This window comes from Pseudophryne corroboree, chromosome 11 (genome assembly GCF_028390025.1).
Source record: "Pseudophryne corroboree isolate aPseCor3 chromosome 11, aPseCor3.hap2, whole genome shotgun sequence".
Lineage (NCBI taxonomy): Eukaryota > Metazoa > Chordata > Amphibia > Anura > Myobatrachidae > Pseudophryne > Pseudophryne corroboree.
Genome location: NC_086454.1, coordinates 199644725 through 199666503, shown reverse-complemented (window position 1 = coordinate 199666503; position 21779 = coordinate 199644725). Strand labels below are relative to the sequence as shown.

Genomic DNA, 21779 nt, shown 5'->3' with positions numbered 1-21779 from the left:
ATCGAGTCGCACGCTAGACGCTTACAAACTCTACCGTAAATGCGCATACACTGCGCGTGATCGCCGGAGCGATCTTACGCAAATTGCGGATATGTGCACGCACGGCAGAGCGTGCACGCGCAGCAGGCATGTGCATGAGGGGTAAGTACAATGCATATGTATCAGGATATTTTTCGACTTTGACAGTCCCAATGAACTGTAGGAGGAACAAAAGGAGGTTGAATGCGCAGCATTCCCTGTAAAAAAGTGCGCACATCCTGTAGGTTAGCAATTTTCTTTTGGAACCACAGAGTCAATGCTGACACTTGCACCCTCAAGGAATCTACCCGTACACCTTTGTCCATTCCAGCCTGAAGGAATGCCAAAACTCTGAAAACTGAACACCCTAGGGTCAAATTTCCGGTCACTGCACCATTGAATACAGGCTTGCCATATTCTGTGATAAATGCGAGCTGAGGAAGGTTTCCTTGCACTGAGCATTGTTTGAATTACCTGTTGTGAGAATCCTCTTGCTTTCAGGATGGAAGTCTCAAGAGCCACGCCGTCAAAGACGGTCGATCCAGGTGCTTGTGATAGCAAGGACCCAGAGACAGTAGATCTGGACGTTGAGGGAGTAAGACTGGAGCATCCATCGACATCCACTGCAGATCTGTGTACCAGTGTCTTCTGTGTCAGAGCTATTAGTATCACGGCGCCCTTTCCTTGTTTTACCTTTTGCATTACCCTGGGTAACAGGGCGATTGGTGGAAACACATAGGCCAGATGAAAATTCCACCTCACAGACAGGGCACCCACAAAGATCGCTCTGGGATACTATGTTCTTGAACCGTATGCGGGAACTTTGTTGTTCTGACGTGATGCCATGAGATCTATCTCTGGTAAACCCTATTTGTCTACCAGATTTAGGAAGACCTCTGGGTGTAAAGCCCATTCGTTTGCATGAATGGTGTGTCGACTGAGAAAATCCGCTTCCCAGTTTAGGACTCCTGGAATGAACACTGCAGACAAGGCTGGAAGATGAAGTTCTGCCCACTTTAATGTGTGACTTACCTCCTTCATTGCACTCTGGCGAGTTCCTCCCTGATGGTTGAGGTACGCTACTGTTGTTGCATTGTCCGAGCGGATTTGGACTAGTTTCCCCTGAAGGATGTCCTTTGCCTGAATAAGTGCCATATATATGGCCTGAAGTTCCAATATATTTATTGGCAGGCAACTTTCTTCCTTGGTCCACTGCCCCTGGAAGCAACTCCTTCATGACACTGCTCCCCAGCTCTGAAGACTGGCATCTGTTGTCAGAATTTCCCAATCTGATATCCAAAAAGGTCTCCCTTTGTCCAGATGGGATGTCTGTAGCCACCAGGCTAATGACCTCCTTACTCCCAGAGGAAGGACCATAGTCTGCGTTTTTATTGTCTGATGACAACCATTCCATTTGGAAAGGATCATACGTTGCAGAGGCTTCAATTGGAACTGAGCATACTCCACCATGTCGAATGTTGACATCATCAACTCCATCACACGCATTGTGGTGTGAATGGATACCCTTTGACTGTGTAGCAGCTCCTGAATCCTTGACTGAATTTTGTATATTTTGTTCAGAGGTAGAAATACTCTCTGAAGACCTGAATGCAGCACAGCCCCCAAATGAGTCATCCGTTGTGACGAAACCAGGGACGACTTTGTCCAATTTATGAGTCAACCGTGTCTCTGTAAACAAGCTATTGTCTGTTGCAGATGACACTGCAGCAATTCCTGAGACTGTGCCAGGATTAATAAGTCGTCGAAGTATGGAAAAATCCTTATCCCCTGCTGACGGAGATAAAGATGCCACCACCACCATAATTTTGGTAAATACTCTGGGAGCTGTGGCCAGTCCAAATGGTAGGGCCTGAAACGGAAAATTATGCTGGATGATAGCAAACCTGAGATAGCGCTAATGGGATAGTGCTATAGGAACATGTAGGTAAGCATCCTGGATATCCAGGGATATCATAAAATCCTTCGTCTCCATGGCCAAAATAATAGAACGTAAAGTCTCCATATGAAAGCGAGGCACCCAAATGTACTTGTTTAGTGCTTTGAGATTGAGTATGAGCCAGAACAACCAATTTGGATTTTGGACTAGAAACAGGTTGGAATAAAAGCCTTGTCCTCGTTGTGCAGAAACTGGAATTATCACTCCTGACTGAAGCAACTTCTGAAATGCCTCTTGCAAAGCCCTGGTCTTTATTTCCACTGAAGACGGGCTGGTACAAAAAAACCTTTGAGGCGGGTGTTTCTTGAAAACAAATGCATAGCCATGAGATACCGCTTCTTGCACCCAGGCATCTGTGGTAGACTGCTGCCAGATCTGTGCAAACTGAAGAAGTCAGCCTCCCACCCTGGGTTCCCCCAGGTGGAGGCCCGCACCATCAGACTGATGGCTTATCTTCTGATTTGGAAGTCGGTCCTCAGGTAGCCCAATGCTTTTTAGTCTTAACAGTCGCTTAGCCGTAGTCGAGACGCTCAAGCGTCACGTTCGCTCACGGCCAAGAGATCACAGGCAGGCACGCTATTGGCTGCTGACTAACTTAATGATTCGCTATAGCGTAGCGGACGCTCGGGACCACGAGGAGATCACCAGCGGCGCTGACGCTCACAATGTTAAACCTTTGTATCTAAACCATAAACAGTGTATTGTGCAGTAAAACCTTAGTGTAATGATAGAGTGTAAATGCAACACAGTATAACCTTATTACCTTTAAAGCTGTTCTAGCGTCACCGACGCTCTGAGAATACTTAACACTATAAGAAATACACAGATACCGTGCTCAGGGTCCAATGCCTAATATATATATTATGAATGATATACTTGCAAAAGAATTAATACAAATACAAATCATACACTACAATATAACATAGACTACCTAACCAGATAACTACACAGGAAATACAATACAATTACTATTTAAGGGAAAATAAGAGAGAAAGAGGAGAAGAGAGAGAGAGAGAGAAATTGGCCCACAATAACAAGAAGATCAATATAGTTGCGGAGAAACACTTACGCACAAGGGGAAACGATCGCATGCGCCTCGATATCCAGCTCCCGATTATCAGCAATGAGAACCGTTGAAGAGAGTGAACTGGATATGGTCGGCCTGCCTATTTATGCCCCACACACAATACAATTCAATGGTCCCTACAATCTCATTGTTCATTGGACACAGGAATTTGGCTTCGCATTATAACAAAAGGTCATAGGTTGATTCATACAGGTGGGCTGTGACTGCTTCCAACTGTTCAGGTGGGTGGGATACTGGGTTTCCCGCCGCATGACTAAATAAGAACAAATAATAGTAAATGGACATAAACTTCTTATGTCCATAACTATTCGCACGAGCGATTAATCCGCTCCAAACCAACACCGGAATATTGCTATTTAAATTAGAGATGAGCGGATTCGGTTTTACTCGGTTTTACTCGGTTCTCAAAACCGAATCTTATTGGCTCACGGGTGTCACGTGTTTTGGATAGCCAATAAGATTCGGTTTTGAGAACCGAGTAAAACCGAGTAAAACCGAATCCGCTCATCTCTAATTTAAATACTCTTCCGATGGGTACCAAACACCACTGTATGACCCCTGTTAGACCCTTCGTACAATACAAAGAGGGATCTCTCTGTTCAGGAACATGCTATGTTAATTAAACTTTCAGAATCTATCAAAGGGACCATGATCTACAAAATACATTATATAGTGAAAATATGTAATGATTGAGTCGCACGCTACGATCACATAAACTCTACCGTAAATACGCATACCGTGCGCCTGCGGGTGCCCGCGACTGTGAGTATGCGCACGTACGGGAGAGCGTACGCATGCGCAGCACGGACCTGTGTGAGGTGCAAATATGGTAGTGTGCATAGAGATATTTTTCTGACTTTGACAGTCCACCCTTTGGCAGTCAACAATAACTGCCACCTTCTAAAACATTTCAAAAAAGAGAAAAATATATGTCAGGGGTTAATACATTTACATGGTTGGGTAGGGGAGGAGAGGAGAAGGTAGGAAAAGGGTATGACCTAGTGAGATAGCAGAAGCATGTGTGTATGAATCCGTGCTTGGGGGTCATGTATCATCGTGCCGTACGTGTTTTAAATCAAGCTTCGAGGTATTGCGAAGTATACATTTGAATTCCTTCTTATCCCGTGGTACGGGTCTGTGGATGGGCTGTCAAACTTTACCAAGCTCTTTTCGGATTTTGGTTGCAACAAAATGGGGAGTACATTTTAGTTGATGATACATGAATGGGGGAATATGTGATTGCTGATATCTGTGCCTGTATTCCCTATCGACTATGTGTGTAATTAGCTGAAGGTTGTAGAGATGAAGAAAAGACATAATTACGGTAAATGCAGTGGTATTCTATGTCAGGTTAATGAACATTTGTCGGTTGAAGTCTTGTTCGGTGTCTGTTGAATGCAGTCTTCTTTGTGCTTTTGCCAAAAGGCGTGTGGGCAAAAAGCTTGGTCAATGTCCATAGGCTTACAAAAGTGTTGGGCTAGCGTAATTTTAAAATTTCTAGGGAAACTGGTGGTCTATGGCATTGTTCATCAAAAATCTGTGTATAAGGTTGTCAAAACTTCTTCTTTAATCCATCAGTTGTCTGTATATAGGATCATCAAATTCCTCGTCAAAAGTGGGTCTTTTTACCTTGGAAAAACCAGAAAAACAGGTGAAAGAAACGGACCGTAGAAATCGCATTTTCATCACATCATTGTTTCTACATTTGGGTCATAAATCAAGTCCATTGGAATTACAGTTTCCTCACTCCTCAAACTCATTACCCTGGTACGATGTTTGCACTTCATTAAAGTCTGACCGCATCTAAATATCAAACCAATCGTTATGATAACACCTAAGATACATAGGAGAAACTTCCCAACATCCATTATGACTCCTTGAGCCCAGTCTCCTAAACCAGAGAACCAATTTCGCGGGTTCAACCATGACACCCAACCAGTCAGCTCATTACCTACAGCAGCAAGAGTGAGATTGTGTCTCCTGCGAAATTCCCACTTCAGTTGGAGAATATCGTCCATCTTTTGGTCTATGACCTCGACCGGGTCCTCGGTGCTATTCGTAATATATGTGCAACATTTCACGCCGTATTGTGTTGCCAGTGTGACACAATATCCGCCTGTCACTGCTGTGAGGTAATTAAGAACCATTCTATGCTGTACCAGTTCTGTTTTATAAGCCTGAAGTTCTCTTCCAGTATACCTAAACGTGTCATCATACATTTCAGTGATATTATCTAACAAATTGGCGAGCGCAGATATGTATTTATAATTCAACACTCCTCTGGCGGTGCGAGTGATATCTAACGCGATTAGAAACTAAATCCCGGTGGATTCATGGATCATGTCAGAGGCCGGATGCTCTGTTCTTTCTATCAGGTGTCATTTAACTACGTGCTCATAATGGGTGTGAGTATAAGGAGTTTGGGCAACACGGTGTATGTCTTTCATTTTGTCATGTGATACAGTCATTACTTCAGGCAGTACTTTTCCAATATAACACAATCCTTCAGAGTTTGGGGCAAGCCACTTATACGCCTTTCTCCCGCATATGAAATATGCATCATCGGGGAGAACATATGGGACGGAGTAGGACATAACCATATTACACACCTTCCATGTGAAATCTCCTAACCCTAATTCTTCCATCTGCTTAGTACACGTATCAGGTTGTACGATATGTGCACAGTATCCTGGTGATACCTCTCCAACTCTCGTAATCCTATTTCCTAAGGTATACCTATACCGGAAAGATTTTCCTCTACTGGCTATGTGGCGTATAAGCTCTGTATCTGTAGGCATTCTATCTGCTCTATGCGAAAAGGTCATGGTTTGATTACTCCATGACACTTCCCAATTTCCCGGCTTTCGGGGATTGGAGATGTTAAAACATAATAGGGACCTATCCACATGGTATTGGTGGAGCTTCAAACTAGGAGGGCTGGAGATATTAAACCTCCTGTCCACCGGTCTCCCACCACTTAACTCAAGTACCTCCCCTAACGTTAAAGGAAATGGTACTAGCCCTGATTTGCTATGACCTTGAGGTACTTGAGAGCATACCCAACAATCTGTTTTATTTAACACACTACCCACTAAGGAGTGATAGTCACTCAATGGATGCCGGTCCATATGGATATTAAAACTGGATTGGCATTTCTTTATGCACCCATCCTCAATGACATTGTTACAGAGCCGACAGATACAGTTTTCTTCAGCTAACAATCCTTCACAATTCCTTCTATGGTCAATGCTATCGGATCGTTTTCTGATACTCGCCTTTGCTTGTTGATTATGTTGTTCTTGGAAAACTATGCCTCCATCTCTGTCATCAGAACCCATTCCAGAACCTCTCTCGACCTCCATGGTACTCTCGCCGGAACAGACTGCTCTGGTCAACATCATGGTCAACAGGAAAATCCGGATCACAGTCTCTTGGGGCAAGTCCATCTTGTAGGAGGAAACGGAGAAGAATGAGAAGGGGGAAAAAAATAATTTGAGAGAGAGGGGATGGGAAGTTGGAGAAAAACAATAAAAGGGAACAGGGGATCGACAACTGCTTTTGGTCTTGTGATTTTCAATGCTCAGGTGCCGCCTCAGTCCTCCTGGAACAGACACTCCAGTGATACAACCTCTACCGTCTGTTCCTTATCACGGGGCCTCTCTGGATCAGCAACCTTTTTACAGTGGGACGAATGAACCCAAGTCTCTCTCTCAGCAACCTTCAATGCTGTAGTGCTAGTCAATAAGACCTGGTATGGTCCTTCCCATCTGTCAATAAGGCAACCTGAGCGTAGAAAATTCCGTATCATTACATAATCCCCAGGTTCAATGTCATGACAATTACTATCTGGTAAATCAGGAATCACTAACTTCAGATTATCATTTTGATTCCTTAACTGTTTACTCATTTTAATCAAGTATTTTACAGTCACTTCATCGTTACACTTCAAATCATCCTGAGGGTTAATCATAACATGCGGTTGTCGACCAAACAAGATTTCAAAGGGAGACAGATTAAGAGGGGACCTGGGAGTGGTTCTGATGCTGTACAGTACAATGGGTAAAGCTTCTGGCCATGTCAATCCTGTCTCTGCCATCACTTTACTCAGTTTATTTTTAATAGTGCTGTTCACTCTTTCCACTTTCGCACTCGCCTGTGGACGGTATGGAGTGTGCAGCTTGCTATCAATTCCCATCAATTTACACATTCCTTGAAAGACATCACCTGTAAAATGGGTACCCCTATCACTTTCGATAATTCTAGGGATACCATATCTACATACAAATTCCTGCACAATTTTCTTAGCAGTAAACATAGCGGTATTTGTGGCCGCTGGAAATGCTTCGACCCAATTTGAAAAAACATCTATACAAACAAGTACATATTTCAAATTTCGACAAGGGGGTAATTGAATAAAGTCAATCTGTATTACCTGGAAAGGGCCGCCGGCAGGTGGGATATGAGATGGTTCTGTAGGTATTGCCTTTCCGATGTTCTTTCTCAGACAGGTAAGGCATGACATTGCCCTTTTACTCGCATGAGATGAAAATCCTGGGGCACACCAATATGCTCTTACCAACTTGCACATCCCTTCCTTGCCCAGATGAGTCAGCCCGTGGGCTCCCTCAGCTAAACATGGAAGGTATGCTCTGGGGGCCACTGGTTTACCGTGTCCATCCGTCCAGAGTCCTGAGGACTCCTGGCCATATCCTTTTGCCTTCCAGACTGCCTTTTCCTGTGTGGAACACAAATTTTGCATCTCACACAACTTCTGTGTGTTGATGGTATTAAATACCATCAGTTGTGTGGTGTCTGTCTGTCTGGGGGTAGCAGCTGCTAATTTAGCAGCTTCGTCTGCTCGGCTGTTACCAAGTGATACTGGATCTTGACTATATGTGTGTGCTTTACACTTGATAACAGCCACTCTGTCGGGTTCCTGTATCGCTGTTAGAAGCCTTTTGATGTGAGCTGCATGCGCTACCGGTGTACCAGCTGCCGTCATGAAATTTCTGAGGCGCCATAGGGCTCCGAAATCATGGACTACCCCGAATGCGTATCTAGAGTCGGTGTAGATATTGGCTGATTTGCCCTTAGCCAATTCACATGCTCTGGTTAGGGCGACCAGTTCAGCAACCTGGGCTGAGTGAGGTGGGCCTAGCGGTTCTGCTTCTATGGTGCCTTGGTCATCTACGACTGCGTATCCAGTACACAAGTCTCCCGAGTCTGACTGTCTGTGACAACTACCGTCCGTGTAGAAAGTTAGATCTACATTTTCCAGTGGGTTGTCACTGATGTCAGGCCTTGCGGTAAAATTTTGGGTCAAATATTCCATACAATCATGTGTGTCTTCCTTTGTATTAAATTCTCCTTCCCCACCACTCTCATCCTCCACCCTTTGTGCCTGTCCAGGCACACCTGGGAGATATGTTGCAGGATTTAATGCACTGCATCTCCTTATGGTGATGTTTACGGGGGCCATTAGTGCCAATTCCCATCTTGTAAACCGCGCTGATGAGACGTGTCTGGTTTGGGCAGAATTTAACAAGGCTGACACTGCATGTGGTGTATGAATTGTGAGGTTGTGACCTAGCACTACATCTTCGCTTTTCGTTACTAGCAATGCTATCGCAGCAACGCTTCGCAAGCATGTGGGGAGGGATCGCGCTACCGTATCTAGCTGAGCGCTATAGTATGCTACTGGCCTGCTGGCATCACCGTGCTTTTGGGTTAAGACGCCTGCCGCGCAACCAGCACTTTCTGTTCCGTATAGTTCAAAGGGTTTCCCATAGTCTGGCATACCCAATGCTGGTGCCTGCGTTAGGCACTGTTTAAGTCTCTCAAATGCTGTCTCAGACTCGTCTGTATGCGAAATCCGATCAGGTTTGTTTGAGGAGACCATCTCCTGCAAGGGTAACGCTAGAATGGAAAACCCTGGGATCCAGTTACGGCAATACCCACACATTCCTAAAAATGTTCTGATCTGTTGCTGGGTTTGTGGCAGAGTCATGTCTCTAATTGCTTGAATTCTATCAGCGGTCAGGTGTCTCAGTCCTTGTGTTAGACAGTGTCCCAAATATTTTACCTTAGTTTGGCATAATTGCAACTTGTCTTTGGAAACCTTGTGTCCTGTGTCTGAAAGATGAAACAGGAGCTGTTTCGTATCCTTCAGGGATGCTTCCAATGAATCAGAACACAGTAGTAGATCATCCACGTACTGTATTAATACTGATCCACTCACTGGTTGGAAAGACTGTAAACAATCATGCAAAGCCTGGGAAAATATACTTGGGCTATCTATGAATCCTTGTGGTAATCGAGTCCATGTGTATTGGACTCCTCTGTATGTAAATGCAAACAAATATTGACTGTCAGGGTGCAGAGGTACCGAAAAGAAAGCGGAGCAGAGGTCAATAACAGTGAAAAATTTCGCAGTGGGAGGGATTTGCATTAGGATGACAGCTGGATTTGGCACTACGGGGATCTGACTCTCAACTATTTTGTTAATCCCCCTTAGATCCTGCACTAGCCGGTAACCCCTCCCCCCACTCTTTTTAACAGGGAAGATGGGACTATTGGCAGTGCTGGACGTTCTTACCAGAATGCCCTGTTGTAGCAAGCGCTCTATTACGGGATACACTCCTAACTCCACCTCTGGCTTCAGAGGGTACTGTGGGATTTTTGGAGCTATCCTACCATCTTTTACTTGTACAACTACCGGAGCTACGTTTGCCATTAATCCAGTGTCCTGTCCATCTTTAGTCCAAAGTGACTCTGGTATCTGAGATGTCATTTCTTCTACTTGGGAGGGAGTCCTATTTGTCATAATGGTATGTGACATTAATTTTGATGGGGAGTCTAACATGTCTCGCACTTCCTGAGCGTGATTCTCAGGTATGTCCAAGAATACACCTTCAGGAGTACAATAAATGACGCACCCCATTTTACACAGTAAGTCTCTTCCCAGGAGATTAGTCGGTGCCGATGCAGCCAGCAAAAAGGAATGCTTGGTATGTAAAGGCCCTACTGTAATCTCGGCTGGTTTGCTAACAGGGTAGTGCTGGACTACTCCCGTTACCCCTATGGCTGGAATTGTCTTACCAGTGGTTCTCATGCCCACTGTCGAATTTATCACTGATTTGGCCGCCCCTGTGTCTACAAGAAAGTTTAATGATTTACCAGCTACATTGATTGCAATTTCTGGTTCACTTCCAAGGCTTGCAATCAATTTTACTGGCTGCAGATTACAGGTATGGCCACACCCCTATTGGGTATGGTGACCTCCCTGAATCCCGCTGGCAGCAACTACTTGTGATGGAGTTAATTGGGAGCTACCAGAGGCTTGCCAGTCTCTGTTCGGGGGATATCTTTTTGTTTCCCCTGCATGTGGCTCATAACTCCGTTTCTGCGGACCCTGATCCCAATGTCGTGTGTCGTGTCGTTGTCTAGGGGGTTGGTATGAGTTTCGTGAATTCTTCACTCTACAATCTCGTGCCATGTGTCCCTGTTTATGACAAGAATAACAAGTAACCACATTTGACTTACCCACAGGGTTTGGTGATATAAACAAAGGCTGCCTTGTGGTCAGGGCCTGTATACTTACTGCCATTAACTTATCACCTTGTTGTTCCCTGTGTCTGGTGATGTTCCTATCGTGATCAATAGCAGCCTCTGTCAAAGTAGCCACAGACAGACCTCGCCAACATGGTTGTGTGGTCTGTACCCTAGTCTTCAATGACTCTTTTAAACCATCCATCAGTACCGATACTGCTACTTCTCGATGGTTTATGTTGGTTTTAATGTCCTCTATGCCTGTGTATTTTGCCATTTCTGATAATGCTCTGTGAAAATACTCTGCAGCTGTTTCTGACTCCTTCTGTTTAATGGAGAATATTTTGTTCCATTTAACTACGGCTGGGAAATACTCCTTTAACTGTAAACTTATTCTTTTTACATTGTCTTTGTTGTACACTTCTGTAAGAGGTACATCCTGATCTAATCCACAGTCAGCTAAAAATTGAGCTGCGTCGACATTGGAGGGTAAACATGCTCTCAGCAATATCTGCCAGTCTTTATTGTTGGGCTCTACCGTGTTACCTAGGTCTCTGATGTATTTTTGGCTGGCAACTAAGTCTTTTCTAGGGTCAGGGAATTCCGACACTATGGTCCTTAATTCCATTCGGGAAAATGGGCTGTACATGGCAATGTTCCTAACAGGAGTGACTCCTGAAGTGTCTGTTTTCCCATTTGGAACTACTATTACCTTAACAGGATTAACTCTAACAACCTCATTCTGTGTAGATTCTACAGGCTGTGGTGAAATAGTTTCAGCATAGTGTATGGTGCCGTACTTACCCGTTGATACGACCTCACCTATCCCTCCGCTAGGGGCCTTTGTTACTAATCTCGGGGGTGGAGCTGTGCCTACTGTGGTCTCTGCTATGGTGGCTGCTAGAGAGAGCGCTAAAATTGTTGCCGATTCGTCCTCTTGATCACACTCCTGAGGAAAGTTCAAAACAGGGTACAACTTGCACGGGTTAATACTTGCATTGGTTAATTGGTTAACATTATCTTTAACATTTACACAGTTGCTAAGTGTTTGTTTGTTACACCTTAGTGCGTCATTCTCCGCAACCAATTTCTCTCCTGATATGTATGGTGGCGGTGGGGCCGTGGCTATCAGTTTTCTGATCGAGCCAGATCCCGCCGCCTGAGCCAATCCTCTCTGTATGTCACCCTCCTGTTGCCACAACTGTAAATAATCATAATGCTTGATTCGTCTCTTGGCTGATTTAATGAGACATATCCTTCTCCTTAAATTCGTTAACACTTCTGTGCTGAAGCTACCTACTCTTGGGAATTTCTCCCCGTCATGTATTGTCATTCTCTCCCATTCATCACATAAAGCTTCTGTGTGACTTCCGTATTTCTCACACATTACGTACCTTGCCGACCCGACTGGTCGGTTCACTGAATCAACCCGAACCGAGGTTGATCGCCCCCTACCTGAACAAGTGGCCCCCATAGTTCGAAGGTGTTGCTTTATTCAGCCAACCCTTACGCAAACCAAAATGTTCAAAATAGGCTGACGGTGGCGGTTTACCGAGTACCCCACTCACTCGCCCACGCCGACCAATACGACCTGATCACACCGATATGGTGCTGGCGTACTCGACCCAGGGCCCCTGCGACCTGAACCTCTATTTACTGGAACCTGTGAGGGTGATCCGAAGAACACTTACTCTTTCCAGTAACTATTGGTTGTTGGATAGTTCCTGAGTGAGCAGCGAACCTCCCTTAAAATAAAAAAATTACACAAATCACGTTAGAATGTACAAATAGCGTTTATGACCTTCGTACACAAATAGTACCGGTCAGGTTTACTAATGCACACAATTACGTGCGGTACAATCGTTCAGCACATAAGCAACTAATCTTGTGTACGGAGCGACCAGTGGAATCGAAAATTACGGCTGCGAATTCCTTCAGCCAGAGCTTGTATGGCCTATATGGGTGTTGCACCAACCCTTTCTTGGTGTTGTGCCTGTGGACTGTATAGCGGACTTCCTTGTCTGCTGTACCTGAACCTGCTGGTCTGCTATGACCTCCTGGTCTGTTACAGTATGACCTCCTGGTCTGCTACACTCTAATGCTCAAATTGTATGTTTTAACCAGGGATGCCTCCCTAGCCACCATGTACGTCACTTACACGCATGTACCTCACGAGAACTCGACTTTTCTTGTGGTTCAACCTCAAAAATTGTAAAAACAAACACTCACTCACCACATATACACTTTTGTTTCTATTTCTATTTCTGCGCAGAAATTTTCTTTAGACCAGATGTGTTACCAATTAGGAGAAGGATCTGTTAATTTAAATTTCGAATGTTAAAATAGATTTGCGTGATTTATCGCCTTGCGTTATTTACCGCGTTGCGCTATTTATCGCGTTGAAAAAAAATTAACACTTGTGATTTGAGTTACGTGGGCGTACCCGTACGCTCCGTTGCGTAATATACGCTGCGTGCGTCGGCCCTTGGGTTGCGTACGCAAGTCTCAGTCCTTTGTTAGAGACACGTGTACGCAAAGCAAAGATCCACCGTAACACAATTTATACGTTTATCAATGTAGATGATCCTTTATCATCTACCGCGCACCACACTGACTTCGCCTTGTCTCTCAGGCACAGCTGTGTTTGTCTATACTTTAACTATATTACCTTTTTACTATTAAACTATGAAATAGCGGCAAATCTCTCTTAGCACGTTTATCAACTATAAAACTGGCAAACAGGAGAGTGATATATGAAAATACACGAATGAAAAGAAATGCAGATATGCGTGCGTGTGTACGCAAGACAGAAAAATAAACAGTTTTAAAAGAGACTAGCGTGTTGTTCTTACCTCCGGTTCCCGGATTCCTTCAGCACCCTTTACTAAGAGAAGCAGACGCTTATCCAAACAGCACTACGAGGAATATGATCTCCCGCCCTTTGCTGCTGGATAATGTCTGCTGAAATTACCTAGTGCAGATATGTGAAGGACAGGACGAGCCCGCAATTGTAAGAGGTAAATATTTATCTTATATAATACCCTTTATGAGGTCTAAGAACACTGTACGCTATCTACGTATGAAGTACCGTAAGGGTACGCACGTTGCGTAACAGTCGCTTAGCCGTAGTCGAGACGCTCAAGCGTCACGTTCGCTCACGGCCAAGAGATCACAGGCAGGCACGCTATTGGCTGCTGACTAACTTAATGATTCGCTATAGCGTAGCGGACGCTCGGGACCACGAGGAGATCACCAGCGGCGCTGACGCTCACAATGTTAAACCTTTGTATCTAAACCATAAACAGTGTATTGTGCAGTAAAACCTTAGTGTAATGATAGAGTGTAAATGCAACACAGTATAACCTTATTACCTTTAAAGCTGTTCTAGCGTCACCGACGCTCTGAGAATACTTAACACTATAAGAAATACACAGATACCGTGCTCAGGGTCCAACGCCTAATATATATATTATGAATGATATACTTGCAAAAGAATTAATACAAATACAAATCATACACTACAATATAACATAGACTACCTAACCAGATAACTACACAGGAAATACAATACAATTACTATTTAAGGGAAAATAAGAGAGAAAGAGGAGAAGAGAGAGAGAGAGAGAAATTGGCCCACAATAACAAGAAGATCAATATAGTTGCGGAGAAACACTTACGCACAAGGGGAAACGATCGCATGCGCCTCGATATCCAGCTCCCGATTATCAGCAATGAGAACCGTTGAAGAGAGTGAACTGGATATGGTCGGCCTGCCTATTTATGCCCCACACACAATACAATTCAATGGTCCCTACAATCTCATTGTTCATTGGACACAGGAATTCGGCTTCGCATTATAACAAAATGTCATAGGTTGATTCATACAGGTGGGCTGTGACTGCTTCCAACTGTTCAGGTGGGTGGGATACTGGGTTTCCCGCCGCATGACTAAATAAGAACAAATAATAGTAAATGGACATAAACTTCTTATGTCCATAACTATTCGCACGAGCGATTAATCCGCTCCAAACCAACACCGGAATATTGCTATTTAAATACTCTTCCGATGGGTACCAAACACCACTGTATGACCCCTGTTAGACCCTTCGTACAATACAAAGAGGGATCTCTCTGTTCAGGAACATGCTATGTTAACTAAACTTTCAGAATCTATCAAAGGGACCATGATCTACAAAATACATTATATAGTGAAAATATGTAATGATTGAGTCGCACGCTACGATCACATAAACTCTACCGTAAATACGCATACCGTGCGCCTGCGGGTGCCCGCGACTGTGAGTATGCACACGTACGGGAGAGCGTACGCATGCGCAGCACGGACCTGTGTGAGGTGCAAATATGGTAGTGTGCATAGAGATATTTTTCTGACTTTGACACAAGGAAACTCAGTCCTAACTGTTTTAGGATGTTTAAACACAGGGGCCTTAGATTTTAACGGCCTCCTCCTCTAAGGATAGAATGGCTTTCATTGCACTAATCAGCTCAGGTATGTTTACCGAGCTGAGGCCTGCCTGCTCGTCTCCGTATGCAGACCCGTAGTGTGATGAGTCCTCATCCTCTGACAAGTCTTCATCTGAAACATGTGTAGACTGTGAAGATGTTGTTTTATATCTATGTGATTTACTTACCACCGACCTTTCAGCCTGTTTTTGTTGAGAGACTGTCGCTTCCCCTGCTGGATGTAATAAACCCCAGGTGGAAGGTTGCATGTAAGGGTTAATAGGGTAACCTATCCCTGTATAGGAGCTGGCATTATCTGCTCAGCTATACTGGATAATGTATGTGCAAAAGTAACCCATGGGGCTTCAACTTGAACCTGTGCCTGCTTCGGGAAAAGCTAAAACAATTTGCACATAATCCATTTTGAACCAGATCCTGAGAGGTTAACCCAGCTTTGCAAGACAAACATGAAATGAGTGTTACATTATAGAGCATAGAGCAGAACAGAGCATAGATCCAATATTTATTTACTCTGTTCCTCCATATGCCTTGAAAAAAGACACCATTCCGGTGTTGAAACGCGTTAGCAAGGAGGAATTGTTACCAGGGGGACTTCTCTCACCTACCATCGGCAGACCACATGTTCCAGGGACGCTTGGGTTTTTGTGCTGTCTGATATTAAGCTGTTTATGTCTACTTTCTAGGTAGATCTAATCAAAGGGTGAGAGACCAACCTCTGTTCATGTTTTAGATTGTGCTTGTCTTTTATTGGAATAAACAATATTACGCTATTGGAGAAATTCTTCTTTTATATGTGTGAGAATTCTTGGGAAGAAGTGTTTGGTGGAAAGGATCTGATGATCATCATTTATTCGGGAGGATACCCGCTCAATATAAAGTGATTTATGTCTACTTGTCACATAGACCACCAGTTTTTGTACAAGGCTTATAGGCTTATACTCATAAATTGATATATGTGATACTTTATTTTATATACTACACTAAGATTGTTTGTATATATGTTTTTATTTTTTGAGAAAACATTATAACAAAGATCTACATGAAAATTTGCGCCGGTGGACTCTCTGGTGAATCCATTGTTTTTTTTTATGTAATTTAAGTGTGGGGTGACACTTTTTTACACCAATGGGACTACTGGGCTGCTAGATTGAGCGCACCTCACTTTAGCTATCTTTTTGATTCTATGAAATGAGTGTTGGTGCTGCTGTGGAAAGTGTATTTATCTCACCCTTGCCACACTTAGACATGATAAATAAATCACACACCTGTACAGTTTTAACTACGCAATTTGTGACTGTAATCACTTTAAGATTTGTTAAAGTGACATACAATCCGACCCTACCCTACTTTGCACCACTAGGATCAGTACAGACCAAGTTTGTATTAATAATACCACAATGGGTAAAGTAAAGTAAATAAGACACTTACACCGGACTGGAATTACCACAATTGTAACTATCAACAAATGTGGTATCTATGTATCTAAATGTTCACATTCTGACTCTTTCACATTGCATTTCACTGTATAAAAACGGGGCAAAGTAGCCAATTAAGGAAGAAAAAAGAGAAGTGGTGATACTACTGTTAGTGTTATTGTCAGCAGGACTGATATTGGCCTCCTTACTACACTTAGTATTCCCTGGGGGTCCCCCTTCCAGGTAATAACCTAGCCCTCCAACATTTGGCTTCCAAGATCAGACGAGATTGGGCATAAGCGTGGAGGTATGGTAGTAGGGAAAAAAGTGGCTGGTATATCTGACCACTAATGAGTGGAGAAAGACATTGGTGGAATCAGAAGAAGAAAAAGCGAGAAGGAAGAAGTAGTCGTGGATCTGCTGTCAGCGTTAGACAGAGGCCCGTGCCCTATATCTAGGACATGGTGTCTATCCTCTGAATCGCGGATAAGAGTCCACAGATAGAATCTAGAGAAAAATCAGAGTAGCGCAAAAATTAAACGTTAATATCATATGTACCATGTGCCATGGGAAATAACTGTAGAATAATCTAATCTGTAAATTGGGTCTTCCAAGTAGAGAAACCTATAAAGTACACTGGTCCTATGGACAAATTCCTATAACCAAGGAAAAATATGCACTTAAAATTAAGGCTCCAGGTAACAAATATAGCAACAACAAAAAAAAGGGATAAGTATGCGAATGCATGTGCACCCAAGATCAATCTCTCAGAAGAAAGATCAATTCAGAAATCAAATCACAGTGAGATATACCTTAAATGAACAGCATGGAGCCTTATCTCAAATGCAAGTTATTCTCCATAGACAAATGCATTTGAATTAATCAAAGTATTATCACAAACATTAGTTAAGATGTACAGTATATTGATAAGACACAGAAGGGAAAATATATTAGGTTACTAGGTAGCACGGTATCATAGAAAGTAATGGGAGCCTTCATCGGTTATAGGTTATAATCATCCAAATAGAAAAGTAACTGAGAAGTTAAACATAGTAACATAGTAAATGAGGTTGAATAGAGGCAAAATGCCCATCATGTTCAATCTGTATTCTGTATTAAGTTCAGTTGATTATAATGTACCTGCTGAAGTAATGTTTTATGACTAGTTAACATTAACAACTGTAAGTCATGTTCCACCCGGATTATCAATGTCAATATTTTAAATGTTATAACCTTTGATATCATTGTCAATCAGAAATTTATCCAATCAGTTTTTAAATGCATTTACAGAGTCTGCCATTACCACCTTCCCTGGCAGGGAATTCCAAATCCTTATTGCCCTAACAATGAAGAACCCTTTCCTACGTTGCGTACGGAATTTTCTCTCTTCTAGCCTCAGCGAGTGCACACGTGTCCTAAACAGAGTTCTTTTAATAAATAATTCCTCTGATAACTCTTTGTAATGTCCCTTTACATATTTGAAGATATTACTAATGTCTCCTCTTAGACGACTCTTATCCAGTGTATACATATTCAACCTAGTAAGCTTTTCCTCGTAATCCAGTCCCTCTAGCCCTTTAATCAATTTAGTAGCTCACCTTTGAACCCTTTCGAGTTCACCGATATCTTTTTTATACAGTGGTGCCCAAAACTGAACACAATATTCCAGGTGCAGACGTACCAATGATTTGTAGAGCGGCATGATTACTCTCATATCCCTTGTCTCAGTTCCCCGAGCATTGACGCATTTGACATTGTATATGGTTATTAAGCCTAATATCAATGAGTACCCCAAAATCTTTTTCCAATACTGTTACCACTAGACTTTCCCCATTTAATATGTAAGATGCAAGTTTGTTTTTAAGCCCGAAATGCATAACCTTGCCTTTCTCTATATTGAACCTCATTCTCCATTTAGACGCCCAGATTTCAAGTTTAGATAAGTCATTCTGTAGAGACTCCACAACTATTTCCGAATGAATTACCCTACACAGTTTAGTATCATCTGCAAAGATTGACACTGCTTTCCAGGCCTATCTCTAGGTCATTGATAAATATGTTGAACAGTAGTGGCCCGAGTACGGACCCTTGTGGTATTCCACTGACTACTGGTGTCCAGCCTGAGGATTTCCCATTTACCACTACTTGCTGTACCCTGTTATCCAGCCAGTTACTTATCCATGTACAAACAGTTTTTCCTAGGTCAAGCTCTTTTAATTTGATGATCAGTCTCCTGTGAGGCACTCTATCGAAGGCTTTTGCAAAATCTTAGTAGACCACATCCACTACTTTTCCCTGGTTAAGATTGTCGCTAACTTCCTCATAGAAGCTAACTAAGTTAGTTTGACATGATTTGTCCCTCACAAACCCATGCTGTTCTTGCTAATAATCTTAGCGGTCTGCAGATACTCCTGTATGCTATCCCTTAGAATTCCTTCCAGTATTTTCCCCATTATAGATGTCAAAAAACTGGTCTGTAGTTACCCGGATGATTTTTGGATCCTTTTTAAATAATGGCACTACCTCAGCTATATGCCAATCCTTCAGTACCATGCCTGATCTAACTGAACTATTGAAAATCAAGTATAAGGGACTTGCTAGTTGAGACCTAAGCTCCATAAGAATCCTCAGGTGAAGTCCATCAGGGCCAGGTGATTTATTAATCTTTATTTTGCCTAGTCTCTCCCGGACTACTACTTCACTTAAACAAGTATCTAATCACGAATCATTACTGTCACTATCGTTATGCACTACTCCCACCATCAGTTCTTCTCTGGTGAACACTGATGAAAAAAAAAAAGATTTTACTCACTGGTAAATCTATTTCTCGTAGTCCGTAGTGGATGCTGGGTGACTCCGTAAGGACCATGGGGAATAGACGGGCTCCGCAGGAGACTGGGCACTCTAAGAAACAATTAGGACTACTGGTGTGCACTGGCTCCTCCCTCCATGCCCCTCCTCCAGACCTCAGTTAAGGAAACTGTGCCCGGAAGAGCTGACATTACAAGGAAAGGATTTTGGAATCCAGGGTAAGACTCATACCAGCCACACCAATCACACCGTATAACTTGTGATAACATACCCAATTAACAGTATGAACAACAACAGAGCATCCACCAAACGGATGCCAACATAACAGAACCCTTTATTAAGCAATAACTATATACAAGTATTGCAGAAGAAGTCCGCACTTGGGACGGGCGCCCAGCATCCACTACGGACTACGAAAAACAGATTTACCGGTGAGTAAAATCTTATTTTCTCTAACGTCCTAGTGGATGCTGGGGACTCCGTAAGGACCATGGGGATTATACCAAAGCTCCCAAATGGGCGGGAGAGTGCGGATGACTCTGCAGCACCGAAAGAGCAAACACAAGGTCCTCCTCAGCCAGGGTATCAAACTTGTAGAATTTTGCAAAAGTGTTCGAACCCGACCAAGTAGCTGCTCGGCAAAGCTGTAATGCCGAGACCCCTCGGGCAGCCGCCCAAGAAGAGCCCACCTTCCTTGTGGAATGGGCTTTTACTGATTTTGGATGCGGCAATCCAGCCGCAGAATGAGCCTGCTGAATCGTGTTACAGATCCAGCGAGCAATAGTTTGCTTTGAAGCAGGAGCACCCAGCTTGTTGGATGCATACAGGATAAACAGCGACTCAGTTTTCCTGACTCCAGCCGTTCTGGCTACATAAACCTTCAAAGCCCTGACTACATCTAGTAACTTGGAATCTTCCAAGTCACGAGTAGCTGCAGGCACCACAATAGGTTGGTTCAAATGAAAAGAGGACACCACCTTTGGCAGAAATTGCGGATGAGTCCGTAACTCTGCCCTGTCCATATGGAAAACCAGATAGGGGCTTTTATGTGACAAAGCCGCCAATTCTGACACACGCCTAGCCGAAGCTAAGGCCAATAGCATGACCACCTTCCACGTGAGATATTTTAACTCCACGGTTTTAAGTGGCTCAAACCAGTGTGATTTCAGGAAACTCAACACCACGTTAAGATCCCAAGGTGCCACTGGTGGCACAAAAGGGGGCTGAATATGCAGCACTCCCTTTACAATGTCTGAACTTCAGGAAGAGAAGCCAGTTCCTTTTGAAAGAAAATGGATAGGGCTGAAATCTGGACCTTAATGGACCCCAATTTTAAGCCCAAAGTCACTCCCGACTGTAGGAAGTGAAGGAAACGGCCCAGCTGGAATTCCTCTGTAGGGGCATTCCTGGCCTCACACCAAGCAACATATTTTCGCCATATACGGTGAAAATGTTTAGCCGTCACGTCCTTCCTAGCCTTTATTAGCGTAGGAATAACCTCATCCGGAATGCCTTTTTCTGCTAGGATCCGGCGTTCAACCGCCATGCCATCAAACGCAGCCGCGGTAAGTCTTGGAACAGACATGGCCCCTGTTGTAACAGATCCTGTCTGAGAGGCAGAGGCCATGGGTCCTCTGTGAGCATTTCTTGCAGATCCGGATACCAAGTCCTTCTTGGCCAATCCGGAACAATGAGTATTGTTCTCACTCCTCTTTTTCTTACGATTCTCAGCACCTTGGGTATGAGAGGAAGAGGAGGAAACACATAAACCAACTGGAACACCCACGGTGTCACTAGTGCGTCCACAGCTATCGCCTGAGGGTCTCTTGACCTGGCGCAATACATTTGTAGCTTTTTGTTGAGGCGGGATGCCATCGTGTCCACCTGTGGCACTTCCCATCGATTTGTAATCTGTGTGAAGACTTCTTGATGAAGTCCCCACTCTCCCGGGTGGAGGTCGTGCCTTCAGTGAGGAGGCATCTTCTCAAAGCCCAGCTTGTATCCCTGATGAGACCCAATATCTATTGCCCAGGGATCTAACAGGGAGTGAACCCACTTGTGGCTGAACTTACGAAGGCGTGCCCCCACCGGGCCTAGCTCCGCCTGGATTTTCGTAGAGGCCGGGGAGGACTTCTGTACCTGGGAACCAGCTGTGTTGTGCAGCTGGTTTCCTCTGGCAAGAAAGGACGCACCTCGGACTTTCTTGCTTCTTTGTTCGAAAGGCTGCAGTTGATAATGACGTACTCTCCTAGGCTGTGCAGGAATATAAGGCAAAATATCAGAATTACCAGCTATAGCTGTGGAGACCAGGTCCGAGAACCCTTCTCCACACAATCCTCAGCCTTCCATATGCCACTTAAGTTGGCATCATCTGTCCATTGCATATTCTACAGGATACGTCAAGCAGAAATCGACATAGCTTTGCCTCTAGGACCCAGTATACTCATGTCTCTTTGGG

At 43.8% G+C, this 21779-nt stretch overlaps 1 pseudogene; it reads right to left on the bottom strand.

Moving 5' to 3' along the window:
- Nucleotides 1-16712: 16712 nt before the first annotated feature.
- LOC134971508 (5S ribosomal RNA) lies at nt 16713-16831 on the bottom strand (annotated as a pseudogene).
- Between the last annotated feature and the right edge of the window lie 4948 nt (nt 16832-21779).